This window comes from Brachycentrus maculatus, unplaced genomic scaffold (genome assembly GCF_059751285.1).
Source record: "Brachycentrus maculatus isolate JH-2025_06_01 unplaced genomic scaffold, ASM5975128v1 h1tg000101l, whole genome shotgun sequence".
Classification (NCBI taxonomy): domain Eukaryota; kingdom Metazoa; phylum Arthropoda; class Insecta; order Trichoptera; family Brachycentridae; genus Brachycentrus; species Brachycentrus maculatus.
The window spans coordinates 392,949-412,673 of NW_028280855.1; the positions used below are offsets into that span (position 1 = coordinate 392,949).

The 19,725-nt window shown below is 31.6% G+C and overlaps 1 protein-coding gene, 1 non-coding gene and 1 pseudogene across 2 annotated transcripts in view; 1 reads left to right on the top strand and 2 right to left on the bottom strand.

Moving 5' to 3' along the window:
• The window catches only part of LOC148310324 (fatty acyl-CoA reductase wat-like), a 50,108-nt gene extending 49,335 nt beyond the window's left edge, over positions 1-773 (bottom strand). Inside the window, exon 1 of the mRNA XM_088258637.1 lies at positions 519-773. The gene's annotated coding sequence lies outside the window, so the exon portion shown is untranslated. The remainder of the gene's footprint in view (positions 1-518) is intronic.
• Positions 774-12,994: 12,221 nt separating this feature from the next.
• On the bottom strand, positions 12,995-13,067 carry TRNAR-UCG (transfer RNA arginine (anticodon UCG)). The gene has a single exon. It is a non-coding gene; the product is annotated as a tRNA-Arg (tRNA).
• Positions 13,068-15,152: 2,085 nt separating this feature from the next.
• LOC148310326 (uncharacterized) lies at positions 15,153-16,422 on the top strand (annotated as a pseudogene).
• Positions 16,423-19,725: the final 3,303 nt, after the last annotated feature.

Sequence of the window (19,725 nt, forward strand, 5' to 3'; positions counted from 1 at the left end):
ATATATATATATATATAGTCTGAGTAGGTGGGTATTATAGTATCGGGAGGTATAAGTTTTTTGTAATGTTTGTTTTTTATCAATAAAATAACTATTATTAATTAAACATGTTTTTAAATTTTTTAAATGTCTGATTAAAATAATATATATATATATATATATATATATATATATATATATATATATATATATATATATATATATATATATATATATATATATATATATATATATATATATATATATATATATATATATATATATATATATATATATATATATTTATATATACATATATATATATATATATATATATATATATATATATATATATATATATATATATATATATATATATATATATATATATATATATATATATATATATATATGTATAAATGAAAATTATGCAAACTACTATGTTTTCCGTAACCCATAGTACATATAACACAAAATAAACCATTACATTTTAAAAAAATACACCATAATAAAAAATAGTTACTTTATAAAAATCTCACCTATTTTATTTGACACAATTTTTTTCAAGAAACACTTTTTTTGATAATACTGTTTATTTTTTTTACAACGACACTAAAATTATAATAAAATATTTTAATATATTTTTTACTAAAATCGAAAATAATATTTTTTTTGGTCCTTTTAAAATATATGACAATATTGAACGTGAACTAAATAGCACTAAGTGGCACAGTGGATAACTGTTTAGTACCGGAGAAAGCGTTCGACTGAGTCGAGCTCTGCAGTCAACTGTCGAGTCCGGTAGAGAAAAGTACACTTATATATGTGATAAAATGTACTAGAGGTCGAATGATGCACTTGGCGTTTGCTCTGGCCACTGGGGAAACCGGGCGGCGTCAGAAATCAAGAAAAATAAAAAATAAACATAAAAAATACACAAAAAAAGTTTTCTTTAAAATAAAGAGTTTTTCTTTTTTCCGGTCCGCTTTAAAATGAAATATTGTGTGTTTGTGAACGTGGCCGAGTTCGCGTTGGAAATTCAAAATAAACTCATTTGTGCAAAAAAAAAACAAAGATTAAATATAATTAGATATTTGAAAAATTAAGAGAGGTGATCAAATATGAATTTTTAATATTTTCAATATTTCCGGCATTTCACTCACTCCTTTCAAGAAAGTCATAAATCAAAAATCGTCAATTTTCAGTTGAGCATGTTTTCAAAATGCCCAGAAAATGTACTATATCCCAACTAAAGCGGCATATTTTTAACTTAATATTTACTCGCTACAGGGCAGAAAATAATTTTTGTTGCATTTTGAAGAAAAGGTATTGTTTAATTATTTTTTTAAATATATGAAATATTTTTCAAATGGAGAAAAAACCTTCAGATTTGACCTAAAAATATCTGTTGCACAGTAAAAAGTTCAATAAGTGGCTTGATATTTATTTTTAATACATTGTATTATATTTTTAAACTTTAAAAACGTTCTCCTGAAAAATCAAGTTTTTTGATTTATGACGTTCTTGAAAGGAGTGGGCGATTTGTGTCCAAATACTTGTTCACAAATATTATTTGCATTGGATTGATACGATACTAACTAGATTGTTTATTATTTGAATTAAAACTTTGCAATATTTTGAGTGTGTATAATACTTGTTCACAAATCTGGATTATCTCCAATTATAGGAGTTATTTTTCATATTTTTTTTACATCTCATCAAAGATGAAGAACTGGGAATTAACGGGGCTTACGATCGGCATAGGCTGGTTTAAGTGATCACTTTACACATGTCGCTCACTCCTTTCAAGAACGTCATAAATCAAAAATCGTCAATTTTTAGTTGCTTTCGGAATGCCCATAAAATGTACTACATCCCAGCAAAAAGGCATATTTTTAACTTAATATTTACCCGCTACAGGGCAGAAAGTGTTGTTTTTGCATTTCGAAGAAAAGTATTGTTTAATTATTTTTTTAAAAATAAACTAGTATTTTTCAAATGGAGAAAAAACCTTCTGGTCTAACCTAAAAAGATCTGTTGTACAGCAAAAAGTTCAATAAGTGGCTTGATGTTTATTTTTAATAAATTGTATTATATTTTTAAACTTTAAAAACGTTCTCCTGAAAAATCATGTTTTTTGATTTATGACGTTCTTGAAAGGAGTGAGCGATGTGTGAAATTCAATTCTACCCATTATTGACAACCACACTACTCAAATTCTTAGAAGTTTTAAATATAATATATGAACCAATTTTGAAACATTGTTCTTGAATCATTAGAACTTCACTAGAGACATCTATTGGTATTTCTGTGAGCCTAAGCGGCTCATTATTGGAAATAGGTATCAAATTGCGGTAGAGTACCCACTCTATCACAATTTGAGTCCGTGACACTAACCACGGGACCACAACCCGACACATGATAAAAATAAATAATAATTGTTAACAATAAAAATGTTTATTTATTTCTTTACTTTACAATCTTTTGCATTTCACAATATATTATAATAACAAGTACACAAAAATAAAATTTAATCAGTGGTGGAATTCAGCCGGTTCGCACCAGTTCGCTAGAACCAGTGCCTAAAATTTGTAGGGTTCGCCGAACCGGTCCTTAAAAAATATGAAAGTCAGTTTAATGGATTGTAATCATTTGAAATCGAAAAATAATAATCACAATGGTCTAGTCAGTGGAGTTCTTTTTACGTACAATTTTACTGTTTTTAACCTAATGTATACACAAAAAAGAGAGAAAAAATTAAGAATATAAACTATTTTACAATTTTCATATAATTAACTCTTGATCATTTGCCCATTCCTTTATTTTGCCTTTGATCAAAATTTTATTTTGACCTCTAATATCCGTCGGCAGCAAATTAATTTTTTTTTAACACACAGCATAAAACACAAATAATGGTGTAAAAAATATTGCCATTGATTAATTAATGGTAATACCTATCCATTATTTATTTATTTATTATTTTTCCAATACATACCACTATACTAAACGAAGCATGGAGTTGGCAAAAGAAGGATGAAAGCAGACTGAATGCAGTCGAAATGCAATCCCTCAGACGAATGTGTGGCAAAACGATGTTTGATAGATGTTCGAATGATAATATGGAAAGAATGTAAGGCTGAGATAAGCATTATCGATAAAATTAAGAAAGGCGTGTTGAGATGGTTTGGACATGTGGAGCGTATGAGTGAAGAAAGAACGGTTAAACAAATTTATGAGGCAAATGTAGCTGGAAAAAGAAGCAGAGGAAAACTTGGCGCAATAAGGTATGTCAAATACTTGAAAGCGGCCGGGTCAGGAGTCGTATTAATCGTCGGGTATGTATGAGGAGATGCATGAATGTAGAAGAGGCAAAGATTGTGTGCAAAGACAGAGTGGTGTGGCGTTTGATTCTCTCTGCCTACCCCTGCGGGGAAGCGGCGTGATGGTTAGTTAGTTAGTTAGTTACATACCACTATTCCTTACGTGGAAAACCATTAAAAGGAAGGTAGAGGAAAAGCAATTGAGATGGTATGGGCATACAGGACGCAGAGAACCCGAACATGTAGTTGACCAGGCAATAGAAATGGATCTTCCTCGAAGGTTATCTAGAGGAAGACCGAGGAATTCATGGATGCTGCAGAAAGATAACATGATTCGAATCATGGCCTAGGTGACGTTGTCCATGACAGAAGGACCTACAGCCTGAGGACGAGGAGTACTGTCCCCAGCAGTCTACAAGGACAATAAGCTGGGATGTAGTCAGGAAGAAAACTATTTATTACATACAATCATTTTGAAATATTCCTCATTCCTTTCAACAACGTCATATGTCAAAAAACTTGATTTTTCAGGAGATCGTTTTTGAAGTTTAAAAATATAATACAATGTATTAAAAATAAATATCAAGCCACTTATTGAACTTTTTACTGTGCAACAGATCTTGTTAGGTAAAACCTGAATGTTTTTTCTCGATTTGAAAAATATTTAGTATATTTAAAAAAATAATTATACAATACATTTTCTTCGAAATGGAAAAGCAATACTTTCTGCCCTGTAGCAGGTAAATATTATGTTTAAAATATGCCGGTTTTGCTGGGATATAGTACATTTTCTGGGCATTCCGAAAACATGCACAACTGAAAATTGACGATTTTTGATTTATGACGTTGATTTTTCAGGAGAACGTTTTTGAAGTTTAAAAATATAATACAATGTATTAAAAATAAATATCAAGCTACTTACAGCATTTTGAGTATGTCCAAATACTTGATCTCAAAATCTGGATTATCTCCAATTACAGGAGTTATTTTCATATTATTTTTTGACATCTCATTAAAGATGAAGAAGAATATGGAAGTCTGGGTATTTACGTGGATGACTTATTGAAGTTTTTACTGTGGAGTCGAAATGCGATCTCTCAGAAGAATGTGCGACAAAACGATGTATGATAGATGTACGAATAGTGAAATAAGGAAGGAATGCAAAGCTGAGATAAGCATTATCGATAAAATTAAGAAAGGTGTGCTGAGATGGTTTGGACATGTAGAACGAATGAGTGAGGAAAGAACGGTAAAACAAATTTATGAGGCGAATATTAGCGGGAAAAGAAGCAGAGGAAGACCGAGAAAAACATGGCACGATCAGGTTTGCCAAATACTTGAATGTGGTCAGGTTAGGAGTCGTAACAATCGGCGGGTATGTATGAGGAGATGCATGAACGCGGAAGAGGCGAAGAATGTTTGCAAGGACAGAGTGGTGTGGCGCTCTATTCTCTCTGCCTACCCCTGCGGGGAAGCGGCGTGATGGTTAGTTAGTTAGTTAGTTACTGTGCAACATTCTTTTAAAGCAAAACCTGAATGTTTTTTCTTCATTTGAATATTATTTAGTATATTAAAAAAAAAAAAAAAAAACTATGCCTTTTGCACAACTGAAAATTGACGATTTTTTATATATGACGTTGTTAAAAGGAGTGAGCGATATGTAGGTATTGATGCATTTCGGATGTTTAAAAATGACGTGGAAAACATCGATTTCACAAAAGAATTTGAGAAATATGTTTTTCCGTTTCTTCTTTAAACCCTTATCCGCACCTCAATTGTGCATAGGGTACTACATCATAAAAATACAGTGTTATATTGATCGTTAACACATGAAGGAAAGGTGATCAGCCCTCCGCTCTTAGAAAAGAAATTTAATTCTTCTGTATAAAAATATTCTTCATGTCTGTTGAAATATTCAATTTGAAATGATTTTTTTTATGTTCTTCTTCTTACCCTTATCTGCACCCAATGGTGCATAGGGCACTGCACTGCTATCAGTGTAATCTCGAGCTTTGTTTGAATTGATTGATCAGTATAAAACAATGTTTGAATAACTCATAAAACCCAGATTTGTGAACAAGTATTTGGACACACTAACAATGATGTGATTCAAATGATGCTCATGTTAAAAGTCATTATCGCCATAGGAATTAAAGGACTATAGTTGGTACTAAGGAAAACATTTATTTTAATTTAATTTTTTTTCTTCTTCATCTTTATCGAGATGTCAAAAAATAATATGACAAATATATCTCTTTTCTAACTAAAAAAATAATTAAAAATAACACATATTTTTTGCTGTTTAGTGATATTTTAATTTAAAAAAAAACGGGTTGTTTTTTTGTTGAACTTTGAAGTTGATATTTTAATGAAATATGTGGAGAGATCCAATAAAAAAACATATTCAGGTTTGTATATATTATGATGATAAAATTGTTGAGTAGTCCTCAAGACTAAAAAAGTTCAAACGTTTAAAAAAAGCGTTTGGGGGAAAAAGTCAAGAGTAAAAAATGAACCCTGTCATCGTGACGCAATATATGCTACAAACATATATATATATATATATATATATATATATATATATATATATATATATATATATATATATATATATATATATATATATATATATATATATATATATATATATATATATATATATATATATATATATATATATATATATACACAGCTCTATCCCGACTCATCATCTTTGTAGACTGCTGGTGTCAGCTCACCTCGTCCTCAGACTGTAGGTCCTTCTATTCTGGACAACGTCACCTAGGCCATGCCTTCGAATCATGTAGTCATTCTGCAGCATCCACGAATTCTTCGGTCTTTCTCTAGATGTCTTTCGAGGAAGATCTCTCTTCTACCTTACTATCGATGCCTGTTACAGCCAGACTTCCACGAATGCGTGAACTCTTTATTTTATCTCCAAGGGACACTCCACCTGACTACCTAAGCACTCGCATTTCAGCAGTTTCTAGTTGCCTAGAATAGGTTTCATACATCGTAAAATATTTTTTTTTACTTTCATATATATATGAATCGTGTCTTAGCTGGTAAAATTTTGATGTAAACAACTCCTAAGTAGAACAAAATACAGAAGTTGTGAACATAAATTTGTGCACACAGAAAATATTTTGAATATTTGTTTTTTTTTTGTATGGAACAATCAAATTTTTATATTATTTTTTGACATCCCTGCATAGATAAAGAAGAATTTGGATGTCTGGGTCTTACGGGCTTACGACCGTCATAGGCTGGTTTTGGTGATCACTTATTATTATACGTGTAACATTTCTCTAATTCTACCCATGATTGACAATCACAAGACTCAAATTTTTGGAACTTCTTAATATATTTATATATATATACATATATATATATATATATATATATATATGTATTTATATATATATATATATATATATATATATATATATATATATATATATATATATATATATATATATATATATATATATATATATATATACATTGTTCAAATTCTAACCATACTACTTGAATTGACTAGAATTTAACTAGAGACATCTATGGTGAGATGAAAGAAGCTTTTCATTGAGCAGAAACTCTTTCATTTGTATGTGGGGTCCGAATCGCGGATTATATTCACTTACTTGAGAAACGCTACAAAATATCCGTTTCATTTTTTTTTATTTTAGCTTTTTATTTGACCAATTAATTCAATTACATCATTTTGAGTGTGTCCAAAAACTTGTTAAAAAATGTAATAATAGTATTAAAAATAATTCCTAATTGGAGATAATCTAGATTCGTGAACAAGTATTTGGACACATTCAAAATGTTGCAATCAGGTTTTAGTAATATCTATCTATTTTGTATTTTATTTAAACTTTTACTTGGTAAACACCTCTATATATAATAATTATAAAATAATAAAACCCTTATCCGCTCCTCAATGGTGCATAGGGCACTGCGTCATATAAAAGCAGTGTTATCTTGATCGTTTACACATGTAGGAAAGGTGATCAGCCCTCCGCTTCAGGTACCAGTCCAGGGTAATATTGAATAAATATTACAGTGAAAAATCACCTTTATTTATTTTACCCCCCTTGGGAATCGAACCCGGGACCTACATAACGGTAGTCGAGCATGCTGACCATTACACTACGGAGGCGGACAAACTATATATAAAAAAAATGTATACATATATTGTAACGCGTGTTTCGATGTCTATAACCGAAGTTTTTTTTTTAAACAAAAAAGACAAATATTTGTGTTCCTATTATTTTTACAAATAATCAAATTGTGGTAGAGTGGGTTCGAACCGAGAAACTCTGACTTCAGAGTCCGCGACATTAACCACGGGACCACAACCCGAAACTTCTTCTAAACAAAATTCCATATTAAAATACTATCTATATATCGACTGCAAATTATTTCCAATTTATCGGGATTTTTTGTTGATATTTTTTGGGATCAGTACTAAATCTCCAATCCTTCAATACTTTGTATAGTACAATCATGTCAAATTGTTTTAATAGGTTTTCAATGTCACGGATGTAACCTGTGACTGACATTGAACTCCATACATAATATGCCTGACATTGTAGGAAATAAATGAATATTTCATATTTCAGTGTGTATTCTAATATTTCAGCGTGAGACGAAGCGTATATCTTTATAACGGGTGGCGCAAAAGTCATCACCCTATTGGAAAATACCATAATTTTACCAAATAGCAACGAATTTTAGTTTTGCTTTGTTATTTATGAAGTTAACAGATACAAAATACAAGTCAATAATACAAAAATTACAATACTCTTCAAAAAAAGCGGAAAAGTTGTTTAGATTTTGGTGTTGGTTTACCGTAAATTTAGGCGCAGATTTTTCGACAGCAACTGGCCAAAGACTACGGTGTTTAGACGCTCCGTCTAGAAGAGTATGGAACATATCTCAACATAGATGAAGAAGAATATGGAATTCTGGGAATTTACAGAGCTTACGACCGTCATAGGCTTGGTTAAGTGATCACTTTGCACACGTGTAACATTCGCCAATTATAACCATTATTAACAACCACACTACTCAAATTATTGAAACTTTTAGATATATTGATCAACTCAAAACACAGTGCTTAACTTTACTAGACTTCACTAGAGACATCTATGGTGGGATGAGGAAAGCTTTTATTAAGCAGAGACTCTTTAATTTGTATCTGAGGTCCGAATCCTGGATTATATTTGAGCTTACTTGAGCAAGCATACTTGAAAAAAAACTAGAAAACATTATATTTATTTTTATTTAAGCGTAAACCAGCTTCTGACAGTCATAAGCCCTGTAAATGCCCAGACTTCCATATTATTCTTCATCTATGTTGGAGATGTCAAAAAATTATATAAGTTCACCAGTCAATATAATTAAAATGTATCTTTGTTTTAAAATCACTGTAAATATTTTATTATAACTTAATTATAATGTCTGCCGGTTTCGAAGCTAACCGCTTCTTTATCAAAACTGATTAATACTAATAGTACTATAGTATTAATCAGCCTTGATAATGAAGCGGTTAGCTTCGAAACCGGCAGACATTATAATTAAGTTATAATAAAATAATTACAGTGATTTTAAAACATAGTTACATCTTAATTAGAATTCATTAGAATCCGAAACATACTAACCATCGACAACCTAAAAAGAGTTTACTATGCTATCGTACACTCACTACTACAGTATGGCATTATTGCACGGGGATGCTCATACAACAACATACTGAACTCAGTGAAAATAGTACAGAAAACCATTATTAAAGTTATCTTGAAAAAAAAAAACATATTTCCAAAAAAAATATTATTTAAAAAATTTCAAGTCCCAAATATAGAATCCTTTTATAAAAAAACCGCAGTTTTTCAAATACTAAAGGGTGACAATTATTTAAATTTAACAAAATATTTATCATCGAGATTCTCAAACGATTTTTCTACTTCAAAATGCAACACCAAGCAATTTCAGCAAAACTTCAAATATTTGGCAATCAAATATTTCAATAAACTCCCTAAAGAAATAAAAAAAATAGATGATATAAAAATCCTTAAGAAAAAAATTAAAGCTCTATACATTTAAATCTTAAAAAAATATAAAAAAAACTATTACATCTTTTATTATATAACATTAAACCACGAGTGTAAGTCCCTTTCCAAGCACAAGAGCACAGACTCTTTTATGGAGAGGCACAGCGAATCGAAATATAAAAGTTCTCCATATGTATAAATGATTCAAATGTATTATGTTATAAATAAAAATGTAAATATATTAAATGAATAAAAAAAATAAAAAATAAAAAATTATAATATGGAAAATCACAAAGTTAGTGCTTCAAATATAAATTATATTGACCAGTTAATTTTATATAGTCTGTCCAAATATTCATTTTATTTCTTAATATCACTACAAAGGAAATTGTAGGTTAAATGTCATATAATGTTCGTTAAAATAACAGTATCTATTGTGTATTGTTAATTATTTTAGGTAACTAGTCTATTGTCATTATTGAGATCTCGATCACATTTGAAAGACAATACAATACAATACAAAATATATTGCGAAACTAATCGAATAGTAGCTAAACTAAGTAGCGAATTGGGAAATGAATGACATATTCATTGTTCAAGGCCCGATATACAGTATCGAACAGAATTATTGATACAAAACTTATTTACAACATTTTGAGTGTGTCCAAATACTTGTTCACAAAATCTGGATTATCTCCAATTACAGGAGTTATTTTCATATTATTTTTTTTGACATCTCATCAAAGATGAAGAAGAATATGGAAGTCTGGGCATTTACGGGGCTGACGACCGTCATCGGCTGGTTTAAGTGATCACTTTACACACGTGTAACATTCACCAATTCTACCCATTATTGACAACCACACTTCTCGAATTCTTGGAAGTTCTATATATATATATATGAACCAATTTAGAAACCTTGTTCTTGAATCACTAGAACTTCACTAGAGACATCTATTGGTGAGATGTAAAGAAGCTCTTTTATTAAGCAGAAACTTTAAGCCAGCCGATGACGGTCGTCAGCCCCGTAAATGCCCAGACTTCCATATTCTTCTTCATCTTTGATGAGATGTCAAAAAATAATATCAAAACTTTTTTGTTGTATTTTCGTATAGAGTTTTGTAAAATCTTTCGTTTGTTAGTGTTATATTACAAATAAATATTTAATATGATCTCATTTGGACTCAATCAAAGATTTTACTCTTCTTGGCATCTATTCTATAAGGTTTTGGCACGTGGATGCCATTTTTTCGTCTCGAAACCATACCTGGATTATGGACAAAATGAGCTTTTCCACCGTAGTGCAATCAATTTTGGAGAGCCGATTCTTACAGATTGCCGATAGATTTTCATATAGGTTTATGTCTGGCAAAATTCTTGACCAGTCCAACGCAGTTCATTGTTTTTGTGTGAAAATTTATATAATTTTTTTAGGATTTGTGGCAGGGGGTTAAATCCTGCTGAAATATTCCATTACCATTTGACCTTCGTTTTAGTATCTCTGGTAGTATCTTTTCCAGTAGAATTGGGTGATACTTCTCGCTATTCATCATCTCAGTCACTGGAAGAAGCAGCCCTGGTCCATAATACACCCCCAAACATTTTTTAAGTGGGTGTTTAAAATTAGAAAAAGAAGTTTTGTTTCAATTAATCTGTTCGATACTGTACAATAAATCGCGTCTTAATTTTAAAGAAAATCAAGTCGCGATTTATGGTTGTGACGGGTAGTATTGTTTGCATGCTGTAGTAGTGATTGTCCTGACGAAGAGACGGGAACGTCTCGAAATAATAAAATAAAAAATATTTATATAAGTAAAAATGACTAACCACAAAGTAAATGGATTAAATATTAAATAATATAGTATTGAAGAAGTTTTTCTTCAAAATAAATGCATGGTTTTTACATTATTTTTTGACATCTCTACATGAGTAAAAATACGGTAGACAATCTCTACATGAGTAAGTCTGGTCATTTACAGGGCTTACGATCGTCATAAGCTATCATAAGCGATCACTTTACGCACACATTACATTTACCAAATCTACCCATGATTGACAACGGTCGTAAGCCATATAAATGTCCAGACATCCATATTCTTCTTCATCTATGTTGAGATGTCAAAAAATTACGTAAAAAATAACTCCTGATTGGAGATAATCCAAATTTGTCAAAAAGTTATTGAACATACTCAAAATGTTATATGGTTTTTAAAAATTATGCTAGTTTGTACGATTTTAACCACATTTTAATCAAAATTGTCGCAAGTGTGAGAAAATTTGACTTTAAACGTTTGCCCGAAAACGACGGAACAAGGCGCCAAGGAGGCAATCGCCTTCGTCTTCCTGGCTCCATCCCAACTTATCGTCTTCGTAGACTGTTAGGGCCAGCTCTCCTCGTCCTCAGGCTGTAGGTCCTTCTATCATGGACAACGTCACATAGGCCATGCCCTCGGATCATGTTATCTTTCTGCAGCATCCATGAATTCTTTGATCTTCTTCTAGATGTCTTTCGAGGAAGATCCACGGCGATCGCCTGGTTCACAATATGATCAGGTTCTCTACGTCCTATGTGCCCATACCATCTCAATAGCCTTTCCTCTACCTTACTATTGATGCCTGCTACAGCCAGGCTTTCACGAATGTGTGAACTCTTTATCTTGTCTCTATGGGACACTCCAGCTGACCACCTTAGTATTCGCATTTCAGCAGTTACTGTACGATTATTTCCGATAATAGATCATTGTCAGACGGGAGGAATATCTAATTTAACATACTCAACCTGTAAAGGATTGTATTAGACTCGTGAAGTGTTTATAACAGCCGATATAATATACATATTTTAATTCATCATTTTCTTTCGGAAAAATCGCCTTCGTAAAAACGTTATTTTCGTAAGTTGGCAATGAATGACGTCACAGAAACGATGGCGTTATTTTAATGCTGGTAACATTGCTAAATTATTGGCGGCTCTATTTTTTTATATCTATGGTCCATCCTCCCCCCCCTCCCCTCATATTTGTATAAAACAAATGGTAGTGTAGTGGTAAACATCAATCCACACTACTACTATTACACCTCTATAAACCGTTGACAATAAACCATATGACGTCATAAAACGTTCGATGACGGAAATTTGATGACGTATGCGAACGCACCTTTTTCGTTTTATAAAAGTATCTAAAGTTTAAACCTTCATATATCACTTATTTCTCTACATATTTCAATAAGAATGCTACCGATAGTCTTGTGATTTTTTCATATTAATTTATTAGCCAATAATTACACATCGTGATATTTATCCATTTCGCCTGTACTGGATAAACATTTTGTGTAGTCAAAGAAAGTCGAATCGAGGTTGATTTGGTAAGTGCGTGGCCTCTAGCGGAATTCGTACGAACTACTCCTTAAAAATCAAAGTATAGCACTGTCTATCGGCAAAAAACAAAACTAAAAATGTCCTTTGCTCAAACACACTTATCTAAGACGCAAACCAAATGTTATCAATTTTAAAAGGATAAAAAGGATTTAGGAAGGATGCAACATTAAAAAAAAAGTAATATTATAAGAAAGAAATATGAAAGAATTCTTTTCATATAGTAAAATATAAATAAAAGTAAAAAATTAAAACAATTATTTCGACCGTGACAGGACTCGAACCTGCAATCTTCGGATCCGAAGTCCGACGCCTTATCCATTAGGCCACACGGTCACGTGAGCGAGTATCAATATAATGAAATCGTATTAAATGTTTATCAAACATACCGTAGTCATACAGGAGAAAGTGACTATCTTAATTAGTCTGTGAAAGTGACCAAGTGCAGTTTTTACAAAAACGTGATAATTGACTATTTGACATCTTACTACCTTAATATTGCCCTGAAAAAATAATCCAAAGAGATTTTATACTTGGAAGTATAATATATTGACTTGTTAAAAATGACCGACTGCATTGATGTTTATTTTCTTTACAAACTAAAGTGACCAAGTTAAAGTTGGGCGTTGTTGCTTTTAACAATTTTCAACGTCATGAAGTTAGTCAAAGTTCTATATGAAACATTTCACAGTCAAATTTCACTCTCTTAATAAAGTGACTATATTCGAAGTATAATGGCCAGTAGAGTTAAATTATTGGCGAAAATGTGTGAAAATCAAGAAAGGGGTAAGTTTAAATGTATATTTTTTACGAATTACTTGATATTTAATTGATTATTTACCTTAAATCAATGTCATAATTTTTTGAGGTTATGTTATGGTTTATTTGATACATATTTTTGCAATTTCAGATGTCAACAGTATTCGTAAAAGCGTTTTGGATAGCACTCCATCGACTTCTCCAGATCGGCCTGCAACTTCTTCACACAACATCGATTGCGAGCTTTTTGAAACAAAAAATAACCCAGACGTCACATTGATGACCGAAGAAGAATCTGTTAAAAAAATTAGCGGAGACAGTTTGTTTTTAGCGTTGTGTCTAGCTACAGGAAACATAATGGCTTCCCTACCATATGAAACGGATAAGGGAATGAATGCACCTAAGAAACCAAAATATATAGACTGCAGTAGGTGTAGATACAAATGTACTGAGCATTTCACTAAAGAAAGAAGAGAAGAAATTTGTATGAAATTCTCAAGCCTCGGATTCCAACAGCAAAAAGATTTTATTCTTAAATATGTATATTGTAATGAACCTTTGCGCAAAACGGTAAATGCCAAAAAACGAAAAACCTCTACCAGATCTTACTTTTTAAAAAATACAGAGACAGATTTAAAACGTGTTTGTAAAAGTTTTTTTCTTAAAACATGCTGTATAAGCCATGGTCCAGTGGACAAGGCTTTTGAATATCGAGACCATGTATCTGGACTTTATGGTGGCACTGACTTACGAGGAACGTGTGAGCCCGGTAACAAAACATCGGAAGCTCAAATAAAAAAGGTCAAGGAGCACATTGGGAAATTTCCAGTTATGGAATCCAACAATTCAACCAGCAGAATATCTCTTCCTCCTGGGTTATCCATTTCTAAAATGTACTGCCATTATGTTGAAAAATGTATGAGTGATAACGACATGAATTTTGTCTCAAAAATCACCTACACCCGAGTATTAAGAAATAATTATAACCTGTCTTTTTTTCGCCCGAAAAAAGATCAGTGATTGTCGTGCAATAATGCATCAGTGGAAGACAAAACTGATTCTACCAGCAGCTAAAGCAAACACCCAGAAAGACGTGATGAAGCCAATTTTGCAAAAGCTTTAGATAAAATACGTGCTATTAATGATGATACGTTTAAAAGTGCAACATTTGACCTACAGAGTGTCTATTAATGATGATACGTTTAAAGTGCTACATTTGACCTACAGAGTCTCTATTAATGATGATACGTTTAAAGTGCAACATTTGACCTACAGAGTGTCTATTAATGATGATACGTTTAAAGTGCTACATTTGACCTACAGAGTGTCTATTAATGATGATATGTTTAAAGTGTAACATTTGACCTACAGAGTGTCTATTAATGATGATACGTTTAAAGTGCAACATTTGACCTACAGAGTGTCTATTAATGATGATACGTTTAAAGTGCAACATTTGACCTACTGAGTGTCTATTAATGATGATACGTTTAAAGTGCAACATTTGACCTACAGAGTGTCTATAAATGATGATACGTTTAAAGTGCAACATTTGACCTACAGAGTGTCTATTAATCATGATACATTTAAATGCAACATTTGACTTACAGAGTGTCTATAAATGATGATACGTTTAAAGTGCAACATTTGACCTACAGAGTGTCTAATAATGATGATACGTTTAAAGTGCAACATTTGATCTTCAGAGTGTCTATTAATGATGATACGTTTAAAGTGCAACATTTGACCTACAGAGTGTCTTGCAAATTCCCTCATCAAAAGCTGCACAAATGTATTACAGTCGGAAATTATGCACATACAACTTAACTATTTCTAAGGCTGCTCCTCCAAATTCTGCTCATTGTTACTTGTTTTGGACAGAAGTAAATGGACAACGTGGCAGTTGTGAAACAGGCTCAGCGTTGAGGACTTGGATACAAAATCTGAATAAAAATGTAACAGAGATCTCTCTATATTCAGATACTTGCTACGGACAAAACCGGAATCAATTCAAAGCGTTATTATTTTTACAAATAACACAAACAACTTGTGTTAAATGCTACAGCATAACATGGAATTAGGACATTCATACATGGAAGTTGATTCCATGCATAGTGCTACAGAGTCAGCCAAAAAACACGTTAATGTGTATACTCTCAATGATTGGATCAATATATTTAAAACAGCGCGATCAAAAATAAATAAAAATAAAAATAGTGATTCATATAATGTGCATGAGTTAAGATTTAACAATATGTTAGATCTCAAATCACTTGCCAATAACGTGATGAAAAATCAAATAAAAAATGGAGACAGCGAAATTGTTTCCTGGCTGCAAATTAAATGCTTGCGATATGAGCACACTAGGCCAGGAAAATTATGTATAAGTATTCGTATAACGAAAAAATTAAAATCCTGTCAGTATTTAGGCGAGGATTTCCAGTAATTTTTCCTCCATTAAATTATTTACTGTCAATATTACCATGGACTGGTACCTGAAGCGGGGGGCTGATCACCTTTCCTTCATAAGTAAAAAAAACGATCATGGTAACACTGCGTTTGTAAGACATAGTGCCCTATGCACCATTGGGGTGCGGATTAGGGTTTTATTATTATTATTTATTAAATTATTTATACAAAGAAGAACTAAGTATAACTAAGAAAAAGAAGAAAGATTTGCTCAAACTGTGTGATACTGGAGCAATTCCACGGGAATATCATGGGTGGTACAGATCACTTTCTGTCAATAATAAGGAAGACAGAGCACCCGAACCAGACTTGAATTCTGAATCTCCGCACGAATAATATTTCTTTACTTTTTGTATATTTAATAAAAAAAATAATGTTGTATACCTACCGTGTTTACTTTCCAAAAAACAGTTTCTTTCTTAATATAAATAAATAAAATAAAATGCTTTGAAGTAAAATTCTGTACCTGTCACTAATTTTTCCAATAAAATTAAAATTTTATTTCCGGTAAAAGTGACCAACTGCTTTGAGTATTTTTAAAAACTTCAGGATGAAAATTTTCTAAAATATTATTTACTCATTTCAATATTAGCAAACATCTCTTTTCACACAAAAATAATCACAATCGTCAATACATTATTTCTTTGTTTTTATTTGATGACAAAAGTGTAAAAACGGTTAAATGGCTCTAATGAACATTTTACGTTTTGTCAGTTGGTCACTTTCTCCTGTATGACTACGATATGTTACTTTGTAAGAAATATACATAATAATATAAATATATATATATATATATATATATATATATATATATATATATATATATATATATATATATATATATATATATATATATATTTGGTCCGCCTCCGTAGTGTAATGGTCAGCGCGCTCGGCTACCGTTCTGGAGGTACCGGGTTTGATTCCCAAGGGGGGTAAAATAAATATAGGTGATTTTTTTCACTGTCATATTTATTCAATATTACCCTGGACTGGTACCTGAAGCGGAGGGCTGATCACCTTTCCTTCATGTGTAAACGATCAAGATAACACTGCGTTTATATGACGCAGTGCCCTATGCACCATTGGGGTGCGGATAAGGTTTTTATTATTATATATTTAAAAAAATATGTATGAACAAAATCTAAATACAGTGAAACCTCTTTCTATCGTTTTTAAAGGGACTTATTGAAATAAACTATGATTGCGGGAAAACAATGAATGCGGGATAAAGAAGTCAATACACAAGGGACATACGATCGAGTAAAGATACCGTCCTCCCAATCTGCATAACCATTAGTAGGTGGAAATTTCAAGAATACAAGTTTTAGATGTTAATAAATGTATTTATTAAAAAAAAATGCAAAGTTGAACAGAACTCAAAGATCTTCAGACCTCTTCTGCTGTATCCATCACACAAGCTTTCGATAGTCTGTATCCCACACTTTGAAATATTGTCGTCAAATGTAACAAAATCAAGAAAATTTAAAAAAGTATAAAAAAATCAGAAAAATTATATCAAATATGTAGCATAATTCAAACAATGAATGCGGTAAAATGGTGGATAGAAACGATCAATGCGATCTATTTTTGTATGAAATGAATTTGGGGTAGAAGGAATAAACGACACATCCGGGAAAACGATTATTCGAGGAACGATAGATTTTCACTGTATATTAATAATATAATACTATTACTACTACTATCACCGTTTGCCTCCAGGGGTAAGCAGAGAGGATGGGACATCACACTATTCTGTCCCGACATACACTTCTAGCTTCCTTCACATCCATAAATCTAATCATACATCGCTCACTCCTTTCAAGAACGTCATAAATCAAAAAACTAGATTTTTCCGGAGAACGTTTTTAAAGTTTAAAAATATAATACAATGTTTTAAAAATAAATATCAAGCCACTCTTTGAACTTTTTACTGTGCAACAGATCTTTTTAGGTAAAACCTGAAGGTTTTTTCACCATTTGAAAAATATTTATTATATTTTTAAAAAATAATTAAACAATACCTTTTCTTCAAAATGCAAAAACAACACTTTCTGCCCTGTAGCGGGTAAATATTAAGTTAAAAATATGCCGCTTTTGCTGGGATGTAGTACATTTTCTGGGCATTCCGAAAACATGCACAACTGAAAATTGATGATTTTCAATTTATGACGTTCTTGAAAGGAGTGAGCGACATGCCGTCCGATTACACAAGTTTTAGACACCAACAGATTTTACATTCTGATTGATCTGGTTGTACCAAGTCTTTTTCGGCCGTCCTCGTTCTGTTCCTTTAACATCCGCCAAATTTTCCATATTTATTTCCTAACAAGACAATACTGCATCGATGCGATGGATTGCCAAACATCCCATTGATTATCTAACTGGGTTCATTCAAAATAATCTATTTTGTTTGTGATTTTCTGAATTTTTCATGATAAAAATCACTCAGTCATGGTTTCCGTCATCCAATTTAAAAATAGACTAATTAGTTGATAAACAAGTCAATCGGGTGCTATTCTGTATCAACAAGAGTTTATGTTTATACAATTGTGTGCGTATTGACTTAGCTAATATTTTCTTTATTTTAAAGTTATTTGTATTTCACAATATATTATAATTACAAGTATAAAAAAAATATATTAATACTTACAAAAAAATCCCACAAAAACATGACCTGTGTGTGGGTATACATTTTATATTAGGTTATAGTAAAGGACACTGGCAAGAATACAATAGATATCAGAAATAAAATTAGATTAAAAGTGCTAATATAAACATCAAATATTTGATTGAAACAAAAAATTAAAATGTAAGACAATCATGATATATGGGATCGAAAGCAGAGAGGACACCAATGTTACAAAGAAACTTGCTAAGAGTGTCAGAAATGAAGACTCTCAGTAGTACATATTGCTCACTCCTTTCAAGAACGTCATAAATAAAAAATCATCAATTTTCAGTTGAGCATGTTTTCAGAATGCCCAGAAAATGTACTATATCCCAGTGAAAGCGGCATATTTTTAACTTAATATTTACCCGCTACAGGGCAGAAAGTGTTGTTTTTGCATTTTGAAGAAAAGGTATTGTTCAATTATTTTTTTAAATATACTAAATATTTTTCAAATAGAGAAAAAAACCTTCAGGTTAAACCTATAAAGATCCATTGCACAGTAAAAAGTTCAATAAGTGGCTTTATCTTTATTTTTAATACATTGTATTATATTTTTAAACTTTAAAAACGTTGTCCTGAAAAATCAAGTTTTTTGATTTATGACGTTCTTAAAAGGAGTGAGCGATGTATATCTGGTAAGAGTCTACTAATTGCGAAGGCATTCTTCTTCTCGACTTCCATGACTTCTAAAGAAACATCACACAAGAACAGAATCCGTAGTGTAATGGTCAGCGCGCTCGGCTACCGTTCTGGAGGTCTCGGGTTCGATTTCCATAGGGGGGTCTAATAAATATAAATGATTTTTTCACTCTAATATTTATTCCATTTTACCCTGGACTGGTACCTGAAGCGGAGGGCTTATCACCTTTCCTTAGTGTGTTAACGATCAAGATAACACTGCGTTTATACGATGCAGTGCACTATGCACCATTGGGGTGCGGATAAGGGTTTGAATGAATATATATGTAAGTACCATCACAACATATTGAACGCTTTACTTGCGAATGATATATTTACAAAATAAGATACCTTTATATTTTATTCAAACTTTTTCCCTTATAAAAAGCAATGTTTTCTAAACTCTTTTGTGAT